Source organism: Phyllostomus discolor, chromosome 8 (genome assembly GCF_004126475.2).
Source record: "Phyllostomus discolor isolate MPI-MPIP mPhyDis1 chromosome 8, mPhyDis1.pri.v3, whole genome shotgun sequence".
Taxonomy (NCBI): Eukaryota; Metazoa; Chordata; class Mammalia; order Chiroptera; family Phyllostomidae; genus Phyllostomus; species Phyllostomus discolor.
Window position 1 is genome coordinate 45,358,341 of NC_040910.2, and position 20,593 is coordinate 45,378,933.

A 20,593-nucleotide genomic window follows, 5' to 3' on the forward strand; every position below is an offset into this window, starting at 1 on the left:
ACACAGTCTGGTCCAAATAACACTGCTCTGGGGAGGGGTCAGCTTAGTGCACCCTGGATGGTCATTGTGGAGCAGCTCTGATTGGTCAGCAGTGATACAAATGATATAACTCTGCAGTTTGATTAGATGGATCAGGGTTCAGCCCACTGGTTGAAAAACAAATCTAGGAACTCCTTTATAAAGGTTGACTCAGTCAGCAGGAGCATAATGCAGGAGGCTGGAGGTTCAGTGTGTATGTTTTTCTTGAAATACAGTGTGTGTGAGAGGCCTCTTGGCAGTAGCTGCTAGACTTTGGTTATGAAATTGTGCCCATGAGGATTCTGTCTTGGCAGATACATACCTTCTTGGGGTCCACAATAGTAAGTGTGTTTTGTTTTGTTTTTTTGGTTATGAAGGGCTCTGTTATATTTCATAAGCAGTATTGCATAGTAGGGAAGCATGAATTCCAATCTTGCCTGTGACACCTACTGACTGTAGGCCCTGAACCAAGTTATATCACTACCAGAGTCTGTTTTTCTTAACTGCAAAGTGGCTTACATACCCAGTTTTCAGAAGGTGTGGTGAGGATAAATGAAAGAAATATAAGTGAAACTTTTAGCACAGTGCTCAAAACTTGTGGGTTCCCTCCTGACCTTTAGCTATAGTAAAAGTATTTTTTACTTCACAACATGCTCCTAATTCCAGGAAGCTGCACAAAAATATATAGCCAAAGGGAAAAGAAGCAAGAATGTTGAAATGTTAGTGTTTTTTCTTACTGCTAATAGAAAAATATGATGTGGAAACCATAGCTAGTATTAGACGGTAGTGAGCAAGAGACTGTTAGTTTTAAAAGAAATAACATTTAAATGCACTGTTGTCAAAAATTGATATAAACATCAGACAAACCAACTTGAGGGATATTCTACAAAGTGTGTGACCAGTATTCTTAACAAATGTCAAGGTCATTAAAGAGAAGGAAAGACTGAGAAACTGCCACATATTGGAGGAGACTAAAGAGATATGATCAAATACAATGAGGGTTCCTGAACCAGAAAAAGATTATTATTGGAAAAAGTGTTGGTATTTTAAAAAGTCTATAATTTAGTTAATAGTATTGTATCAACATGAATTTCTTGGTTTTGACAAATGTGGCATGGTTACAGAAGATGCTAACATAAGGAAAGCCAGGTGTAGAGTATATGGGAGCCCTGGGTACAGTCTCTGTTACCTCTTCTGAAAATCTGAAGTTTTATCAAAATAAAAAGTTTTTAGGACTTCTGGCCAGCACGGAGGCATAGGTAGATACACTTTGCCTCCTCACAGAACCAAAAGAAGGACAACAAATTTAAAAGCAAAAATAACCAGAACTCCCAGAAAATTGAACTGTATGGAAGTCCAACAACCAAGAAGTTAAAAAAGAAACATTCATTCAGACTGGTAGGAGGGGTAGAGATGGGCAGCTGGGACAGAGAGGATGAGTGGCAAGGTGGTGGCTGGAGTTCCTGGTGGGTGGGAAAGGCAGCTGGCAGACTCAGTGGTCCCACATTTGTGTGTGGATAAACTGGGAGGAACAACTGAGGAGCGAGCCAGATAGGATGACACAGGGTTCCAGCTCGGGGAAATAAAGCCTCAAAACCTCTGACTGTAAAAATCTGTGGGGGTTGTGGCGGTGGAAGAAATTCCCAGCCTTGTAGAAGAGTTCATTGGAGAGACCCACAGGGTCTTAGAATGTACACAAACCCACCCACCTGATAATCAGCACCAGAAGGACCCAATTTGCTTGTGGGTAGTAGGGGACGTGACTGAAAGCTAGCTGAAAGCCAAGCAAGTGGCATTGTTCCCTCTTGGATCCCTCCCCCACATACAGCATTGCAGCACAGCGATGTGGGTTGCCCCACCCTGGTGAACACCTAAGGCTCTGCCCCTTATAACAGGCACACACAGACAAAAAAAAATATTTGGCCCAAATGAAAGAATAGATCAAAGCCCCCAAAACAGAGCTAAGCAATGAAGAGATAGCTAACCTATCAGATGCAGAGTTCAAAATACTGGTAATCAGGATGCTCACAGAAATGGTTGAGTATGGTCACAAAATAGAGGAACAAGTAAAGGCTATGCAAAATGAAATAAAGGAAAATGTACAAGAAACCAACAGTGATCGGACAGAAACCGGGACTCAAATCAACGGTTTGGAGCAGAAGGGAGAAATAAACATTCAACTAGAACAGAATGAAGAAACAAGATTCAAAAAATGAGGAGAGGCTTAGGAACCTCTGGGACAGCTTTAAACGTTCCAACATCTGAATCATAGGGGCACCAGAAGGAGAAGAGAAAGAACAAGGAATTGAAAACTTACTTGAACAAATAATGAAGAACTTCCCCAATCTGGCAAAGGCAATGGACTTCTGGGAAGTCCAGGAAACTCACAGAGTCCCAAAGAAGTTGGACCCAAGGAGGGACACACCAAAGCACATCATAATTACATTACCCAAGATTAAAGATAAGGAGAGAATCTTAAAAGCAGCAAGAGAAAAGGAGACAGTTACCTATGAAGGAGTGCCTGTAAGACTGTCAGCTGATTTCTCAAAAGAAATCTTGTAGGCAGGAAGGGACTGGAAAGAAGTATTCCAAGTCATGAAAGGCAAGGACCTACATCCAAGATTACTCTATCCATCAGAGCTATCATTTAAAATGGGAGAGCAGATGAAGTGTTTCCCAGTTAAGGTCAAGTTGAAAGAGTTCTTCATCACCAAGCCCTTATTATATGATATGTTAAAGGGACTTATCTAAGAAAAAGAAGAAGATAAAAAATACAAACAGTAAAATGGCAACAAACAACTCTCAACTGAACCTAAAAACAAAAACAAAATAAACAAACAGCCAGAAGAACAGAATCACAGAAATAGGGATCATACAGAGGGTTATCAGTGGGAGGTGGAGTGAGAGAATAGGGGAAAAGATACAGGGAATAAATAGCATAAATGGTAGTTAGAAAATAGGGGGAGGTTAAGAATAGTATAGGAAATGGAGAAGCCAAATAATTTATATGTATGACCCATGGACATGAACTAAGGTGGGGGAATGCTGGTGGGAGGGGTTGCAGGGCAGAGGAATGAAGGGGAGAAAAAAAAATGGGACAACTGTAATCACATAATCAATAAAATGTATTTTAAAAAGTTTTAAAAAAGTGATACACAAGTTTGAATTTATTTAATTATTTTTTTTGGTAGCAAAGATGGCAACTGTCTTCCAAAATATGTTCTCTTTTGCTCTCATAGCAATGTGCGCTGTTGCTGTCTACCTGGCAGCCCAATTAGAGGTCACCTTTTCCAGCCTCTACTGCATAGGTGTGGGTAGCCATAGGGCACCGTCTTTCCAATGGAAAATGAGCAGTGGTGAGGTGTGGCATTTCTGGATGTGGGCCTTAAAACTCCAGGTATATGCTCCTCTATGTGTAACCGGAAAAGACACCAGCGTTCGGGCTGTCTGTCACTACCAAATCCAATAAGCAATGACAGCGATTGAATCTTTTATGGGCACTTTATTCAGATGGCTGGCGATCTGAGAAGATGGTGGGTTCATACCCTAACAAACCATCTTCCCTTCTCTTTCCTGGACAGGATCTTCTATAAGGGGGTGGGGGAGGACAAACAAGGTGCAGTGAGGGCTTTGAAATTCAGGGATGTTCAGGTGAGTGAAGCTGCAGCATTCCTGTTCTCTGGCAGTTAGCTGTTTCCAAGGGTGGGGTGGTCACACAAAAGGCCCAGATGCCTCCAACATGTCTGTCCCCAGGCAGTAATCTCTAGCCAGTGCCCCAGGAGCTTGGCTGCTTTTCCCAGGAACCAGGATGGGCCTTATCTGTAGTTTCTGAAACAAAAGCTTAACATACACATTACTTGCTAGACTTATAACTTTTTACCTTAAGCTAAAATTTTCCAAGTCTTGAGTCCCCTATCATATGCTGTCTTCCCCCTCCTGGTGCTGGAACATGGATATTCATCTAACCCATCATTGACACTGCAGATGGGAGCAATGACTGAGGTAATGGCTATTATGGGTTGCACTGAGTCCTCCAAAAAGATATGTTGATGTTCTAACCACTGTAACTGTGAATGTGACTGTGATATTGTGATATACAGATGCTCCTCAGCTTATGAAGAGGTTCTGTCCTGATATGCCCCTTGTAAGTTGAAAATATCTCATCAAAAATTCATTTAATACACCTAACTTACCAAGCTCATATAGCTCAGCCTAGCTTACCTTAAACGTGCTCAGAACGCTTACATTAGCCTACAATTGGGCACAATCATCTAACACAATGCCTATTTTATAATAAAGTGTTGAATATCTCATGCAATTTGTTATGTGTATTGCTTTTTCACCATTGTAAAGTCAAAAAGTCCTAGGTTGAACCATCATAAGCTGGGGATAGCCAATTTATATATAATAAAATATATATTTGGTTTTGTCCCCAGTTCCTAGCACAAATCTCCAAAAATGCTAGTAATTTCCTGAGTGATAGGGATGATAGGTACATCTTTTGTTATAATATTTGGACTTAGGCCCAGGTCCCTGACACAAGAACTTCTGAAACCCTTGGAGTCCCCAGAATGACAAGAGTGTCTTTGGTATGCTAATGAAAGACCTGCAGCAGGGGCCCCTAGGCAGCTTCTGCAGGGCAGCTGGATGCCAGAAAGATCCAGACATAATCAGAGGGTTGGAATATTCAGCCCCATTCTCCTAACGTATGGGGAGGGGAGAAGGGCTGAAGATTGAGTCAATCATCAATGATTGGATAATGATTTAATCAATCATGCCTACTTAATGTAACCTCCATCACAACCCCTACAAGGGTGTCCAACCTTTTGGCATCTCTTGGGCCACAATGGAAGAAGAAGAGTTGTCTTGGGCCATATATTAAATACACTAACAAAAACTGATGAGTAAAAAAACCATTTTAAGTAAATTTATGATTTTGTGTTGGGCTGCATTTATAACCATCCTGGGTCACATGTGACTCACAGGCCCTGGGTTGGACAACCCACTGTGGAATTCAGAGAACTTCTGAGTTGGTGAATGCATCATGGCCAGGAAGGTGATGTGCCCCAACTCCATGGGACAGAAGGTCCTGCACTTGGGGCCCTTCCAGACTTTTCCTTATGTACCCCTTCATCTGGCTGTTCATTTGTATAGTTTATACTATCCTTTATAATAAGCCTGTAACAGTAACCTAGCCTGTAACAGTAACTAAGCTATCTCCCCTGAGTTATGTGAGCCGACCTAACAAATTATTGAACCTGAGGAGCGGATCTCAGGGTCTGACTGGGGCTCTTGGTATTTAGCATCAGTATTGGGTTGAATCATTGGACACCCAGCTGGTGTCTGGAGAGTTGTAAAACTGGTTTGTAGGTGTGAAAACACACACACATTTGATGTCAAAAGTGTTGTGAGTAAAAACATTTTAGTAGTGACCTAATTTTGAAGCAGGAGACAGCATAGGAAGAACTCTGAGACTGCAATACTGTCACTGGCCAGCATTTAGCACCCTGGTTGCCAGTAAACACCCTTTACCAATTAGGTAGAATAAATAGTAAACCGAGTCAGGCAGGAGGAAGCAGACAAGTCTCACATGCTAACTCAGCAGTCCTAAGCCTGTTCTGATAATATTGCCAGGTGTTTCAGTATCACAAGAAACACTATAGTAGCAAGAAAAAAAGTCCTTGAAATTCTATGTAACATTTCCACTACCTAGGAAAGAAAGCCTTGAAACTGTGCTTTCATCCCAAGGCCTGAATGTGGGATAGGGTCCCCGGTGCCCAAAGAAAGAGCCCATAAAACAACTTTGGTTAATTGCCTACCTTTGGTCACTATCTGTTTTATGAGGGAGTCCCTGATGCTTACAGAAAAAGCCCATAAATAACTTTGGAAAGTGCTCCAATTTTAATTAACTGCCTCCTGTCACATATTTGTTTTACAACAAGATGGCCAAATGGAGTCTGGAGCAAGATAAGAATTCAGACTGACAGACCTCCATTCATCCCTAAATTTGAATAGTCACATTTCCCCAAGAAAGCTGGTGGCACATTTACCGGTTAATCAATATGTAACTTTTTTTCCTCCTATCCCACCAACTATGTAAGTCCTGAGAACAAAGGACTTGCTCGCTCTCTCCCTCGGGGGCTCAGGATGCTCTCTCTGTTGGGGGCTCAGGGTGCTCTAGGCTCTCGGGCCACAGGGTCTTTGGCCACCTGGCCTCAGGCTGCCCAGGGGCTTGCCACCCTGGTCTCCAGCCTCTCTTGCTTTTCTCACCCTGCTTTGCCCTGAAACTTTGCCTTCCACCTCCTACTCTACCTAGTCCTGTTCTCTTTCATGGAACTGAGCCACTAATAAACTGATTACATACTACTAGGTTTCCTGATATGTAATTCTTTACATGTGTCAGCAAGAAGAACCAGGCCTCTCCCGTCGACAATCTGGAAAGTGCTTTTGCAGGTATCATCAAATTAAAATAAGTTCATTAAGGGCGGGTGGTGGGGGCAGTGGTAATCCAATCTGACTGGTGACCTTAAAGATACTATAGAACAGGGGTGTCAAATTCATTTTCACCGGGGGCCACATCAGCCTGGAGGTTGCCTACAAAGGGCCAAATGTAGAGCTCCTTGCCCCTAGTTAAGGAGTAGTTACATTTATGCAATCCTAAAATTACATTTGGCCCTTCGAAGGCGGACATGAGGCTGATGTGGTTCCTGGTGAAAATGAGTTTGACAGTCCTGCTATATAGAGAGGCAGATGCAAGATAGCCATGTGAAGATTGAAGTGATGCTGCCACAGCCACGGACGCCTAGGCCACCAGAAGCTGGAAGAGGCAGGAAGAGTTCTCTCTCAGAGCTTCAGAGGGAGCATGGCCCTACTGATACCTTGATTTCAGATTCTTGGCCACCAGAACTGTCAGAGAATAAACACCTGCTGTTTTAAACTTCTTTGTGGCACCTGTTGGGAACTGCCCTGCCTGGCATCAGAAGCTGTAACCCCTGCCTAGGCTAAGGCTGAGGGAGTGGCCTTGGACTGTAAGCCAGCAAGGAGACAAAAGCTTATCTCCCTGGCAGGAGTACTGCTTCTGCTGCTTCATTCATAACTGAACCCCAAAGCTTGGTCAGTTAGCCAATGACGGGTAAGATTCCTCAAGGGGGGAAAGACCTAAGACAGGCACAATCACGTGGAAGGCCCCCAAGAAAGGACTTTGGGGGCTACAGCAAAAGGGGGTGATGGACCCTCGCTCCTCGGCTTTGACATAGCCTGAGTCCTCATTGTCTGGGAGAAAATCTCCTTATCCCTTGGCGGCCTTACTTCCCTTGCTCCATCTAAGCCTGAAACAATGACAGGGTGGTGTAGCTCTGTGCTGAAAAGGGTGGGTTCCCTGGGTGATCAGACCTAAAAAAGAATATGTAAAATCCTGTGAAACCTGCTTTGTTTAGAATGCTCTCAGTTGAATGATAAGGGTCCAAGGAAGAAGTAAGTTTGTTCTTTAAAGTTTTACAGGTCTTTGACCCTGACTCAAAATAGGCCCTCAGACTTCCTTGTTATCTATTGTTTGATCCTTACTTCCTAGCAATGAGTAATGAGCTTTTACCTGAATCCTTATTCAAACAAAACCAATAAAAAGCCTCTCCAAAGGGGGAACGGCAGGCTCTCCACGAGAGGAGTGGCCCTGCTGTTCCTGTTCCCCCACAGGACCTGGTTGTCTCTGTGTATGTTTTTCTCACGGGTTGAGGAACATCCGCAGCCGAGATGGATACTGCTGGCTGGAATCCTTCTCAGCACCTCGTTACAGCAGCCCTACGAAACTGATACAATAGTAGAGCAAGAAAACTGAAATTTCTTTTGAGTCCCAAATGATTGAACAGAAAGGAGCTGCCATGTGCACCTGGACCACTTACCTGAGGGCAGTTACCTAAGAAAGGTTCATATTTCTACCTGCTTTGAACTGTATACGTTTCCAGGTGTCTGTTATAGCAACTTAGTTTTTCTTACCTTGTTAATGGGCTTCACAAGATTCAATGCTGAAGTTTCTTTTGCTCATTCCATCTGCTTTAGAAGGATAACTTTCTTTTGTCTTGGAATATCCCTTGTTTACTGCTGCTGCTTTGTGACTGACGGCTTCTGAATGTTGCTTTTGAGGAAGAAATGTAGAAGCTGTCAGAGATGTATGTGACAAATTTGGCATCCTGTAACACCAACCAGATTACCAGTTTTTAGGAGGGAAGGTTTTAGAGAAAACAGCCTGAGTCAACCTTCATTATTTGTAAGTATAAAATTAGAAGCATTTCAAGCTGTCATTATTCTCTGCCTTAAGCACGTTATTCAAATACATTGGCAGGAGAATGTTGTTTGGGTTTGTATTAGGGAATTATGGGGACATAATTCTGGGTCTCAATTAGTGAAATTTAAATGAAGCACCTTTTTAAAAATATTTTTTTTATTTTTATTTTTAGAGAAAGGGGAAGGGAGAGAGAAAGAGAGGGAGAGAAAAATCAACTGGCTGCCTCTTGCACACTCCCAACCCAGGCAGGTGCCCTAACTGGGAATCGAACCTGCGACTTTTCAGTTTATGGGATAATGCCTAACCCACTGAGCCACACCAGTCAGGGCTCAATTAGTGAAATTTACAGTGGAAAATTCTTTAACTCTTAGAGGAGGTATAGTGTAGTCATCCAGAGGGAAACTTCAGCGCGGGATTGTCTGGTTGGAGCCTTCTCTCCATTGTTTCCTGGTTGTGTGGCATTGGGAGAGCTCCTTAACTTCTCACCTCATTTTTCTCACCTTAGTTCATGTCCCCTTGAGACAAGGACTAGGGATCAGATTGTTCATTTGGGAAGTGTCAAAGAAAAATTGTACCAGACAACATTAAACAGAGAAAGAAGACTATTGCAATGGAGAAGAGAGGTAGAACTCAATTCCAAGACACCAAGGGCAGCTGGGACTCCTAGCCAATGGGCGGGTTGGGAACCAGTGGGTGGCACTTCCTGAGGGGAACTTGGTTAGATGGCATGGGTCGGGGGTGGGGTGTGGGGGAGTTCTTGCTAAGTGGGCTCTGCACGCCAAGGATGAGGCCTAATCAGGAAGAGGGCTCAGAGAAGAAGCCCCACCAAGTTTATTCAAGGAGGGAGCATCCTTGTCAGAGGTGACTTTAGGGAGCAGGAGTGAGAGACCTGGGAGAGTGTGGTAGAGAAGGAGGAAGAGCCAGGAGAAGGTGTGTTACTGGGGCCACAGGACAAACCTTCTCCCAACAGTGTCTGTTTGAAAGATGGAAGCAGGGACATTTATCCACTGGATCACTTTCTCCATTGGTTGAGGATCAAAACATGGAACGTTTCTTTGAAAACTTTTCATTCTGAAATAATTTTAGACTAACAGGAAAGTTGCAAGGATAGTATGGGCAGTCCTTGTTACCCTTAACCCAGCTTCTCCAAATGTTAATATCCTTCATGACCAAGATTTGCCCCAACTAAGGACCCACATTAGGCCTTCCTAGGAGTCCAGCGGGGTTTCCTTGGGTTAGCTCGGGAACCCACCCAGGACAATGCCTCCACCGAGTTGTCGAGCCTCCTTCGTCTCCTGCAGTCTGGGGCACTTCCTCAGCCTTTACTTGTCTTTCATGATGTTAAGATAAAGGTTTCCTTTTCAGATGGGATACTGTCAGCAAGAGGTGACTGAGAGCTGTGAAGTGTGCTGGCCAGGTACTTTGTAGAATGTTTTTTCACAATTAGATTGAGATTATGAATTTTTTTACAGCTCCTTGTAGAGATATGACTATAATTCTCTACATGGAAAATCAGTTTTTAAAAAATTGTGTTAAAATAGACATAATACTGGATGTACCATCTTAACCATTTATAAGCTACAGTTCAGTGGCATTAAGGACATTCACACAGCCTCTACTATCATCCATCTCTAGACCTCTTTTCAGCTTTCTAAACTGAAACTCTGTCCTCCCTAAAAACAAACTCCCCATTCCCCTCTTCCACCAGCCTCTATAAGCCATTGCTTACTTTTTTGTCTCTATGATTTGGCTATTCTAGGTATGAGATTATGCATTTCTGACAAGAATTCATAGAAGTAATGTTGTGTCTTTGTTCAGGCTGCAATAACAAAAATACCATAGCCTGGATTGCTTAAATAACAAACATGGACTTAGTTCTGGAGGCTGGAAGTCCAAGATCAAGATGTGGGCAGATCTGGAATCTGGTGAATGGTGCTTCCTGGTTCATAGGTGCTGTCTTCTTGCTGTGCCCTCACATGGCAGAGGGGCCAGGAGCTCTCTGGGGGTTCCATTCATGTGGGTTCCATCTCTTGTCCTAATCACCTCTCAAAGACCCCACCTCCAAATACCATCACATTAGGCATTAGGCTTCAACATATGAATATTGGGTGTGATCATAAACATTCAGTTTACTGTGTCCTTTTGAGTATATCCTATTAGGGACCGTGCGATGTGATATGTTAGCGTTAACTGTAACCAATTGCATACCGGGGTCTTTAACTTCACACTTTTCTCCAACCTGCAGGGTTGGAGGAGGCTGGAAAAAGTAGAAAGATGCGTGGATGCAGCCTTGAGATGGGATACTGTCAGCAAGAGGTGACTGAGAGCTTGTGGCAACTGTACACTGAGGCTGAAAGGAGAGAGGACTGAGGGGAGGGGACAAGGGACACCAGAGGGTCTTCTGCAGAGATGATGATAAAACAGCCCATCAGCCCCAGGGGTATGGTCAGGATGAAATAGGTTAATGTGGTGCTTGGTACCTAGCAAGTGCTCCGTGGATGTAGCCACTGCTACAAGATTCCAGTATTAGGGTGCATTGGGCTGAGATAGTCAAATTGTGAACCCACAAGCTTGCCCAGTGGCAGCACCTTAGTCTCTTGGCATTTCCCAAGGCGAATGAAGCTAACCAGTCCCCAGAGCTCGGAGACCAGAAGTTTTGTGCCCTTCATGAAATATTTCAGAAATAATGGAACTAACAAAAATAAAATGACTGAAGCTCAAGGTCTTGATACACCCAGATTCTGCTCCTGCCTCGTAGTTTAAACAGTCTATTCTCCACACAGCAGCCAGAGGGAGCCTTTGCTTTCCTTTTCAGTGAAGTTTTCCGATTTGTGTATCACTTTATTTTTGCTTTTTTAAAAACGAAACTAAGTTCACAAAACATAAAATTAACCATTTAAAAATTATCGATTCAGTGCTATTTAGTGCATTCTCAGTGCTGCACAACCATCACCTCTACCTAGTTCCAGAACGTTTCTGTCGCCCTAAAAGAACACCATGCACTTGGGAACAGCCAGCACTCTCATAGCGTGGGGGCTACTTGGAAGGTGTTTCTGTGTTGTGTGTGGGGGAGCTGCACCCGTGTGTCACTCAACTTTGCTTTTTTCCCTCTTCTCTTTTAGGTTTGAGCTGAGTAAACAATAAATCCCTCATTGTTTTGTTCACACACAATCATCTATTTTTGTCAGGCATAAGACCAGATGGTGAAGACACAGGAATGGAAAAACTTGTCCTTGCCTTCAAGGCAGTTACACCTGATAGAGGAGACAGATGAAGCAATTCAAGGTGGTACATACTAAGAATCCTCAGAGACTGTCAAACTATGGCCCCCACCTGTGTTTGTAAATTGTTTTTATTAGAACATAGCCATACCCATTTGTTTAGTATTGTCTACGGTTAATTTCACACTACAGCTGACAGAGTTGAGTCATTGCAACAGAGATTATCTGGACTGAAAAGCTGGAAATATTTACCACCTGACCCTTTAAGGAAAAAGGCTTGCCAACCTTTGGTATATATAATTATGGCATATTTAAAGTGGACAAAGAGCTCTGGAAACTGAGGAGGGGCAGTTAACAGCTGGGGGTGGGGAAGTTGCAGGACTAGGCAAGGCTTGCTGGTGCTAAAACTTAGGTCCGCATATGCGGGAATCTTAAGCATTTGGCTCAGTGAATTTTTGCACATGTGTACCTCCATGCAACCAATACCAGGATCAAGTCATAGGCTATCTCCGGACCTCCGGAGGCTCCCCAAACCATCCGTGTACATGGTGCTGTGCTGCAAATCGTATGCTTCATCCAGCTTGTCACCAGCAGGCTGGGATGCATCCTCCCAGCTTGCTAGCTTTGCTGCTGCCTGGAGTTCCATCGGCAGATGCATGTGTGAGCGTGTGCGCGTGTGAGTGTGTGTGTGTGCATTGATGCGTGTGTCTGAAAGACTCCATTGTGAGGCTCTCGCCATTTGGAGGTAGAGCTGCACTGCCACAGGGGGCACAGGAGATCTGCCAACACATCCGGAGTTTTTTTCCTCCTAATTTGCTCCATGGGTGTGAATGTATTCACAAACCCTCTCTGGATTTTGGCTATTGAATTTGTTTTATAAAATGTTTAGGTGGGAATAAGCTCAGATAAAAAAGTCACAAACATAGTACAGGCATCCACTCCTAGGTATCTACCCTAAAGAATTGGAAACAAGTATTTTGGAAACAAAAACTTGTGCACAAATGTTTATTGCAGCATTGCTCACAACTGCCAAAAGGTGGAGAGAAGCCAGATGTCATTAATGGGTGAATAGATGAGGAAAATGTGGTCCACCCATGCAGTGGAATATTATTCAGCTGTAAGCAGAAATGAAGTACATGCTGCAACATGGATGAACCTTGGAAACATTACATTCAGTGGAAGAAGTCAGACACAAAAGGTTATATCCTGTATGATTCCACTTACATGAAATGTTCAGAACAGGTAAATACATAGAGTGAGAAAGAAGATTAACGGTTGCCAGGGCTGGGGGAGGAAGAAATAGAGAGTGGGCAGCTACACTGAACTCTGTGCCACTTTTCAGGCTTGTGGGCCTCTGCACAGCCTTCTTATCAGTCTTGACTTCCTGTTAGCCATCTAGATAATCTCTTTTATACTCAATATTTGGTTCAAGCATCTTTCTAGAAATTTTTTCTTATTTTCTGATTTAGGTGACTTCACCTCTGTGAATTAATAGCACTTACCACAATGTTGTGATTATGAGGGAGACCCCAAAAATACCAGAAGGGTCTTTTGGAGGGCGGGCCCCTTGTAGTACAGGCTTCCCCCGCCATGTGAGTGTTCTAGGAAGCCATCTGTGCCAGTATACCAGCTGGCATTGTTGTGAGAGGCTGCATTTGGCTTCAGTGATTTTTTTGAAAGACTCTTTCAATGCGTTTGCCCATTTCATGTTGAGTGATTTATGAGCGCAACATTCAGCTGCCTACATCACGCTGAATGTCCAGCAGTTTTTGACCAAAAATGGCATGACACCTGTGCCCCATCCTCCCTGTTCACCCTAACTCACCCTGAGCACCTTTTTTTTGTTGTTTCTCTGGATGAAAAAAGTCCTCAAAGGGAAATGTTTTGCTGATGTGGAAGAGGTGAAATAAAACATGGCAGAAGCACTAAAAGGCATCAAAACTGACGAGTTCAAAAACTGTTTTGAGCAGTGGAAAAAATGTCTCAACAGGTATAGTGCATAAAATGGAGAGTACTTTGAAGGTGACTAGAGTTTAAACATGTAAGAGTAAATACACAATTTTTATAAATAAATTCCATTTTTTTTGGGTCTCTCTCATATCAGCTTGCTCCTCTAAGGAGCAGTATGCACACTGGCTAAGAACTTACAGACTCTGGAGTTAGTCTGTCTGCATTCTGGCTTTGCTCAGAATCAGCTGTTTTTACAACTTCTGTGACTGTTTAGACAGGGATCTAAAAAGGAGTAAATGATAGTATCTATCTTCTGTCTGGCGACCTTATACGTTTCAATGAATTTATATATATATATATGAACTGTGTGTGGCACATAATGAATACAGTGTAAATGCTAGTCGTTGTAGCAGTCAGCTCGTGCTGTATAAGAAACCCCAAACCTGATGTCTGAAATAATAATGTTTTATACTTTTTCTCTTTTGAAATGTGGGTATTCAAAGCTATGTACTTCCAGGTAGTCATATTTTCAGCTGCATTCTACAGCTTTTTTACATGCTGTATTTTCATCATCATTCAGTTAAAAGTATTTTTTATTTTCCACTGTGATTTTTTTCTCTGACGTATAGGCTATTCAGAGATATGTGGCTAAACTTCTAAACAACTGGGAATTTTGTAGTTATATCTTGTTGTTGACTTCTAATTGCATTCTGTTGTGGTCATATTCTGATGACCACAGTCTTTCAAAATTTACTGAGATTTGCTTTAAAGCACAGCACTTGGGCTGTTTTGGTGAATGTTCCAAATGTAACAATTATTTATCTTCTTCGCCATGTCCAAGGTTTGGCTGGGACTTGGCCGATACAGGTGGGGATCAGCTGAGCAGCCTTGATTCATGCTTGAGCTTATCTCTGCAGGTCTACTCTGTGTGTCTTTATCCCGGGGCCTTGGCCACAGGAGAAGCTTTTCTGGGGGAAGTTCTCCTCCTGGTGATGATGGCAGTAACAGGGCAAATGGAAACATGTGAAGTCTCTGGAGCTCTGGGCTTGTAAATGGTACAGTGATTCTTCTACTACCTTCCATTGACCAAAGCAGGTCAAATAACCGAATGTCAAGGTGTAGTAACCATGTCTTTTATTTTCTGTATTCTGATGCTTTGACATCTGGGGCTTTGCTGACTCTGGAGGGACTGTCCCTTCCAGGGTTAGACAGTTCCTAGAGATAGTAAACAACTTGACCAAGAGTCCACCTTTCATATTCAAACCACCCAATCCAGAGCTTACACTCCAACCACCCCCTGTATTGGGCTCTCACAGTCTGGGCCCCTATCCACGGGCCGAATTGCCCCAGGGCCAGGTATCAAACAACTGGCGGCAGCCCCTGTATTCCAGATCCCACTGAAATTACTCGAACTAGTCAACCCTAAGCCTGCTTACCCTGCCTCGCCTGCTTCTTTCCGAGGAAACCACAATAATGTCTGCTGCCCACACTGCCCTCTCCCTCTGCCTCCTGGCTGATCCTGGTGCTTTCCCATGTGTCCCTGTGTGGCTTGGTGTGTCCCTTTCCTCTTGGAAACTGAGTAATAAACTATGTTTTCAGTGGAAACCATCTTCTGATCTGTTGGTCTTACTTTACATCTATCAGTACTCTGTATTTGAAAACACCAAGGGTGTGAACTCTGCCTTTAGAGAGAGTGACGGCGAAGTCTCACGACAGGGTGGGGGTTGGGGGAGGGATGAAGAAGTAGGACCAAAGATTTCCTCATTGGACTTAAGCCTCCAAAGGAACTAGGAGAATCCATTTTAGTTTCCAAAGTGTCCTGGCAGCCGGAACATAAGCACTCCGTGAATGTATAGCAAACAAATCATTTACTAATTGGAAGCCCAACTGTTCTGGCACCCTGATAGACTCGGATGAGGTGGTGTTGCCTCCCACACAGCTGAGAGAGTGTCCTGGTTTCATAGCCGAACATTTTGACCCAGATTTGGAAAGACATAAAAAGGGTACATTTTTTGTGCATAGCTTGTGCTTCCTCTCTTATTTTCTCAAAGTGTCCACTTGACATTCAATCATTTCAGGATGTCACTGTCCCCACTCTGCATTTGCTTGATGTGCTGTGAAAAGGCATTTGGAACAGCTCTATTTTGGGATTTTGGCAGGATCATCTTGCCACCCATCAACTCCCCTCTCTCTCAGCTCCATCCATTCCCGGGCAGGCAGAAAAGGTTCTACTTGCTGTAGATGTTGACTGGGTCCCCTACTTAGTCTTGCAGACGCCTCTGCCTCGACAGCCTTGTTTTACAATTTGTTTTCTCACCAGCTTCAAAATAGTCTAAGAACCCACATTCCAAGATTTCCATGTAGCCTAAGGTCCCCTGGCTCCAAACTGGGTCTATGCAAATCCAGAAGGAAGAACACGGTTCTCTGGTTTGTGCCCTGAGATGCTGTTGGACAAATGCTTGTTAGTGGGGATGGAAAATGTAGAGTGTTTGTGGCTTCTGTGTAGTGGTAGCCAAATATCTTCTGGGCGTCTCTAATTTCCTTTGTCAGGCTCTAAATAGGGGCACAGTTTGATACCCATACCTGAAATAATCAACATTCGGGCAATAGACCAGGTGACTTCTTTTTTCAACACTTTACTTTGAAACTGTGCTAACCTATAGAAAATTGCAAGATTTTTCCACTCCCGAACTCTTCGTGTAGGATTCCCCAGTTGTTAACATTTTCCATGGTGGTTTCATCTCTGTCTGTATTTTTGTCTCTCTCTGCCTCCGTTTCCCTCTCTCCATATCTATAAATGTAAATACATAGGTATATACATATATACACACACCTATTATTGCCACTTCTTCCTGAGCCTTTTGAGAGTTAGTTGCAGACATCTTGACCATTTGCTCCCAAGTACTTAATGTGCATCCCTCAAGGACAAGGACGTTGTCTTACATAACTACAGTATTAATTATCAACTTCAAGAAAGGTAAGGTTAGATAATAGAGTTACATACAGCCCATATTCAAATTTTGCAAAGTGACTAGGTGATTTTTAAAAAAAATTATAAAAGATTGTTTTCAATTTCTATAAAGGTTGCAGAAATACCAATACACAGAGTGCAAACTCCCTTTACACATGCTGCTCAGTGGCCAGCACCTCTGAGCTGTCTGAGAGTGTTGCAGATACAGCGCCTGTCGGCCCGAACCCTTCTGAGTGTGTCACGAAACCCAAGAACCAATGCACAACTGTCTGAATCAGGGGAGCAAGTTTGCTCCATGTGACCATCTGATGCCTGAATGACATGGACATTTCACCAGTGGCCTCACAGGTGTTTTTTAGGACAAAAGGGGCCAGTTCAGAGTCATGCAGTGCGTTTGGTCACTGAGTCCCTTCAGTCTCTTTCAGCATGGGATGGTATTTTCTTGGTTTGGGTTTGTCTGATGTTTCTTCCTGATTTATGCCCTTTTGGCCAGAATATCATGGGAGTGGTGCTGTATGTGTCTTTGGGCATGGCTGGGGGACTTTTTGGTGATAGTGTGCAGAAAGATTCTGTTGGAAATGGGTAAAAAAAGAAAATAGTGCTAATTTCATTAGGAACCCGAAGAGCCCTCTCTGAGAGCTTACCAGGATGTGGGTTTGGTAGTTCTCGAAGAACACGTTGCCCAGTGGCTCTCATCCTGGGGCAGTCTGGGGACGTGTTTGGTCGTCGTGGATGGCGTGGGGCCGTGTTACTGCCAGCAGGCGGGTGGAGCCTGGGGACACTGGACAGTCCCTACCACACAGAACGAGCTACATCCAGCTGTGCCGAAGTTGAGTCGGACCGGTCTCTGCAGATATCAATCCGCAGAGCTGTCATGCCCCCAGAAAGGCCCAGGGGTGAGTACTATTCCGTGAGATTCGGTATTCCATGTGAAAACACAGAAGGTTAGGGCACAGGGGCCCTATGGTCTGCAGATGGAGAACATTGTAGAAGACCGTGATTTGAACTCAAATAGGATACAATTGAGAGGGGAAGGAAAGAAAAACCTCTTTTAAAAAAGTCAACGTTGAGATATTCCAAAAGTAGATATCCTAAAATTTTCATAAGTAAGATGTTCCAAGGCAAGTCTTATTCATTTGTTTTTTTCACTGATTCCTTTAACTAATATTTATGACCTACTCTGGGCCTGGTGCTTGAGCTATAGCGGTGAATAAACAAAGTTCCTACCCTCTTGGGGCTTCAATTGGAGTGAGAGGAGATGGAGAGTAAGCACGAAACATAAATATAAGTATGTTAAAAGTGGTAAGTGCTGTGGAAAAAAGACTATAGAACAGGGTAAGGGGATTGGAAGTGCTGGGGAGTGGAATGCAGTTTCAAATAGGATGTTCAGGGCTGGGCTTCACTGAGAATGTGAAAATGGAGCAAATGATGCAGGTGAAGGAGGTGGTTGGGTGGAAGGGCTTTCTAAGCAGTGAAAACTGCAAGTGCAAAGGCCCTGAAGCCGGGTGAGGGCAGGGAGGAGACAAGGGTGGATTGTGCACGGCCTTCTGAGCTATGGGAAGGACTCTGGCTTTTACTCCAAGTGACATGGGAGCTGTGGAAAGTTCTGAGCAGGGGAAGGATATGACCTGACTCAGGTGTTCAGTGGTGTCCTCTGGCTGCTGTGGGGGCAACAGACTGGTATGTGTGGGGGGCACAGAGGCCAGGAGCTAGGAGACTTGGGCAGAATCAACTGCACTGGTCCAGGTAGGAGATGATGGAGGCCTAGACCAGGTGTTAGCAATTTGTTTGTGTTATTTTAGATCACTGCTTGTCACAATTTGCATTTTAATATAATAGCTGCAGTTTTATGCATGGCAAATTTATTGGAATGGTTTGGGCAAATAAAATAATTTATTGCACAGAAAATCAGCCGGTTAAAGTAAAGTTTAATGTTACTATATTTAATATATGCCCACCTCTATGGCTGTGCCTGAACTGTTATAATTATTTTTCTCTTGCAAAAGTTTTTTCCTCCTTATCTTGCCCCAGGCATTTAGGCACTTACATGAAATGTCTGCCTGCCAACCTCTCATGCTCTAATTTGATGAACATGACCTTTCAAACTGAGTACACAACACAGCACAGAGAGGAGAAAATGGAAGTACATTGGAATGTGATTGGTTATGTGCACAGAGAATCACTCCTGTACTGAGGACAGACCACACATAAGCAAACAGTTAATTTCAGTGAGTCTGTTGGCAGGAAGAGACAGGGGGGTGTTGCCAAAAGCTCTGCTGAGTTTAAATTCAGGGCAGCAGGCACCCCAGGTGTGGAGAAGTTTTACATTCCTTGCTCCCATTCTCACTATAACCTCTTTGTGATCTTCAGACTTTGTTACATGGAGGGGAATTTTATTTCCAAATTTCTTCTCTGCTTCCCTGTCCCATATTATCCAGACTGAAGTTAAAACAGGTAATTTTTTTTTTTTTTGATGAGAGAATGGATTGTAGAGACTCCTTGATCCAGCTTTCCAAATGAGGAAACTGAGGCCCAGGCTGGGAAGTGACTTGTGTGCATCACTCTCAGGAGAGGCTCTTGGCTATGCTATATCCCTTTAAAGAGACCCCTTGACATTCACTGTGTAGTAAATGATTCTTCCCTTCTCATGAAAGCAAATGGGATCAGCAAACTGCCGTCTACGGATCTTAGGTAGTTCTTCACTAACTTCTTTTGAGCTCCTCTTGGAAAATGAATTACGCAAACTGTAGCTGAGGAAAAGGGACATGTAATGCCAACAAGATTTTCCTGACAGTTCTATTCTAGTCCAGAAATTACACCTGATAGTCAGTGTAAGTCTTCGTTCAGTGGCAATGACAGACTGGAAACTTCAGTGGCTTCATCCAGCACAATTTCATGTAAAGCTGGTTAGCGGGCTAACCTCCAAGCAGTGACTCAGAGAGCTGGCCTTCCTCCAGGTTGCACCAGCACCAGCACTCACAGGGTTTCCAAAGCTACCTGCATAGGGGAGGAGAACGTCTTAGGGGGCACACCAGGTCTTTTTTTTCCTATGGTGAGGATTTTATTTATTTTATTATTATTTTTTAAATTATTTTAATTGTTGTTCAAGTACAGTTTTCTGACTTTTACTCCCATCCCAGCCCACCCACCCAGTCCTCCCCACCTCCCTTTGTTTTCCAACCCCCTTGTTTTTGTCCACGTGTCCTTTACACTTGTTCCTGTAAACCCTTCCCATTCTCCCCTGAAATTCCCTCCCCTCTCCCCTCTGGTCACTGTCAGCCTGTCCTCTATTTCAGTGTCTTTGGTTATATTTTGCTTGTTTCTTTGTTTTGTTGTTTAGCTCCTGTTAAAGGTGAGATCATATGGTATTTGTCTTTCAATGGCTGGCTTATTTCACTTAGCATAATGCTTTCCAGTTCCATCCATGCTGTCACAAAGGGTAGGAGCTCCTTCTTTCTTTCTGCTGTATAGAATTCCATTGTGTAAACGTACCATAGTTTTTTGATCCATTCATTTACTGATGGGCACCTAGGTTGCTTCCAACACTTGGCTATTATAAATTGTGCTGCTATGAACATTGGGGTGCATAGGTTCTTTTGAATTGGTGTTTTAGTATTCTTAGGATAAAGTCCCAGCAGTGGAATTGGTGGGTCAAAAGGCAGATGCATTTTTAGTTTTCTGAGAAAATTCCATACTGTTTTCCATAGTGGTTGTACCAGTCTGCAATCCCGCCAACAGTACACTAGGGTTCCTTTTACTCCACACCCTCTCCAACACTTGTTGTTTGTTGCTTTGTTTATGATGACCATTCTGACTGGTGTGAAGTGGTATCTCATTGTGTTTGGATATCATCAGATAATAAAAGGGGTCTGAATGCTTTCCCATTTTGAAAAGCAGCATCTAGACATGGCACTGCTCTTGATACATAGTGAGTGAACTCTGAATCTCTCCCAAGACCAATTAAACCACATTTGTTTAAGGGTGATGTCCTGCTCAGATATTTGAACCCCCAACTTTGAGCAAAGGGGAACACAGTGAGGGCAGGGCAGTCAGGATGGGCTAAATTTTAGGGACTTTAAAACAATAAAGGTTTAATTCTCACCCATACTTACTTGTTTCACTTATCTGTTGTTGAGTAACACACTGTCCCCA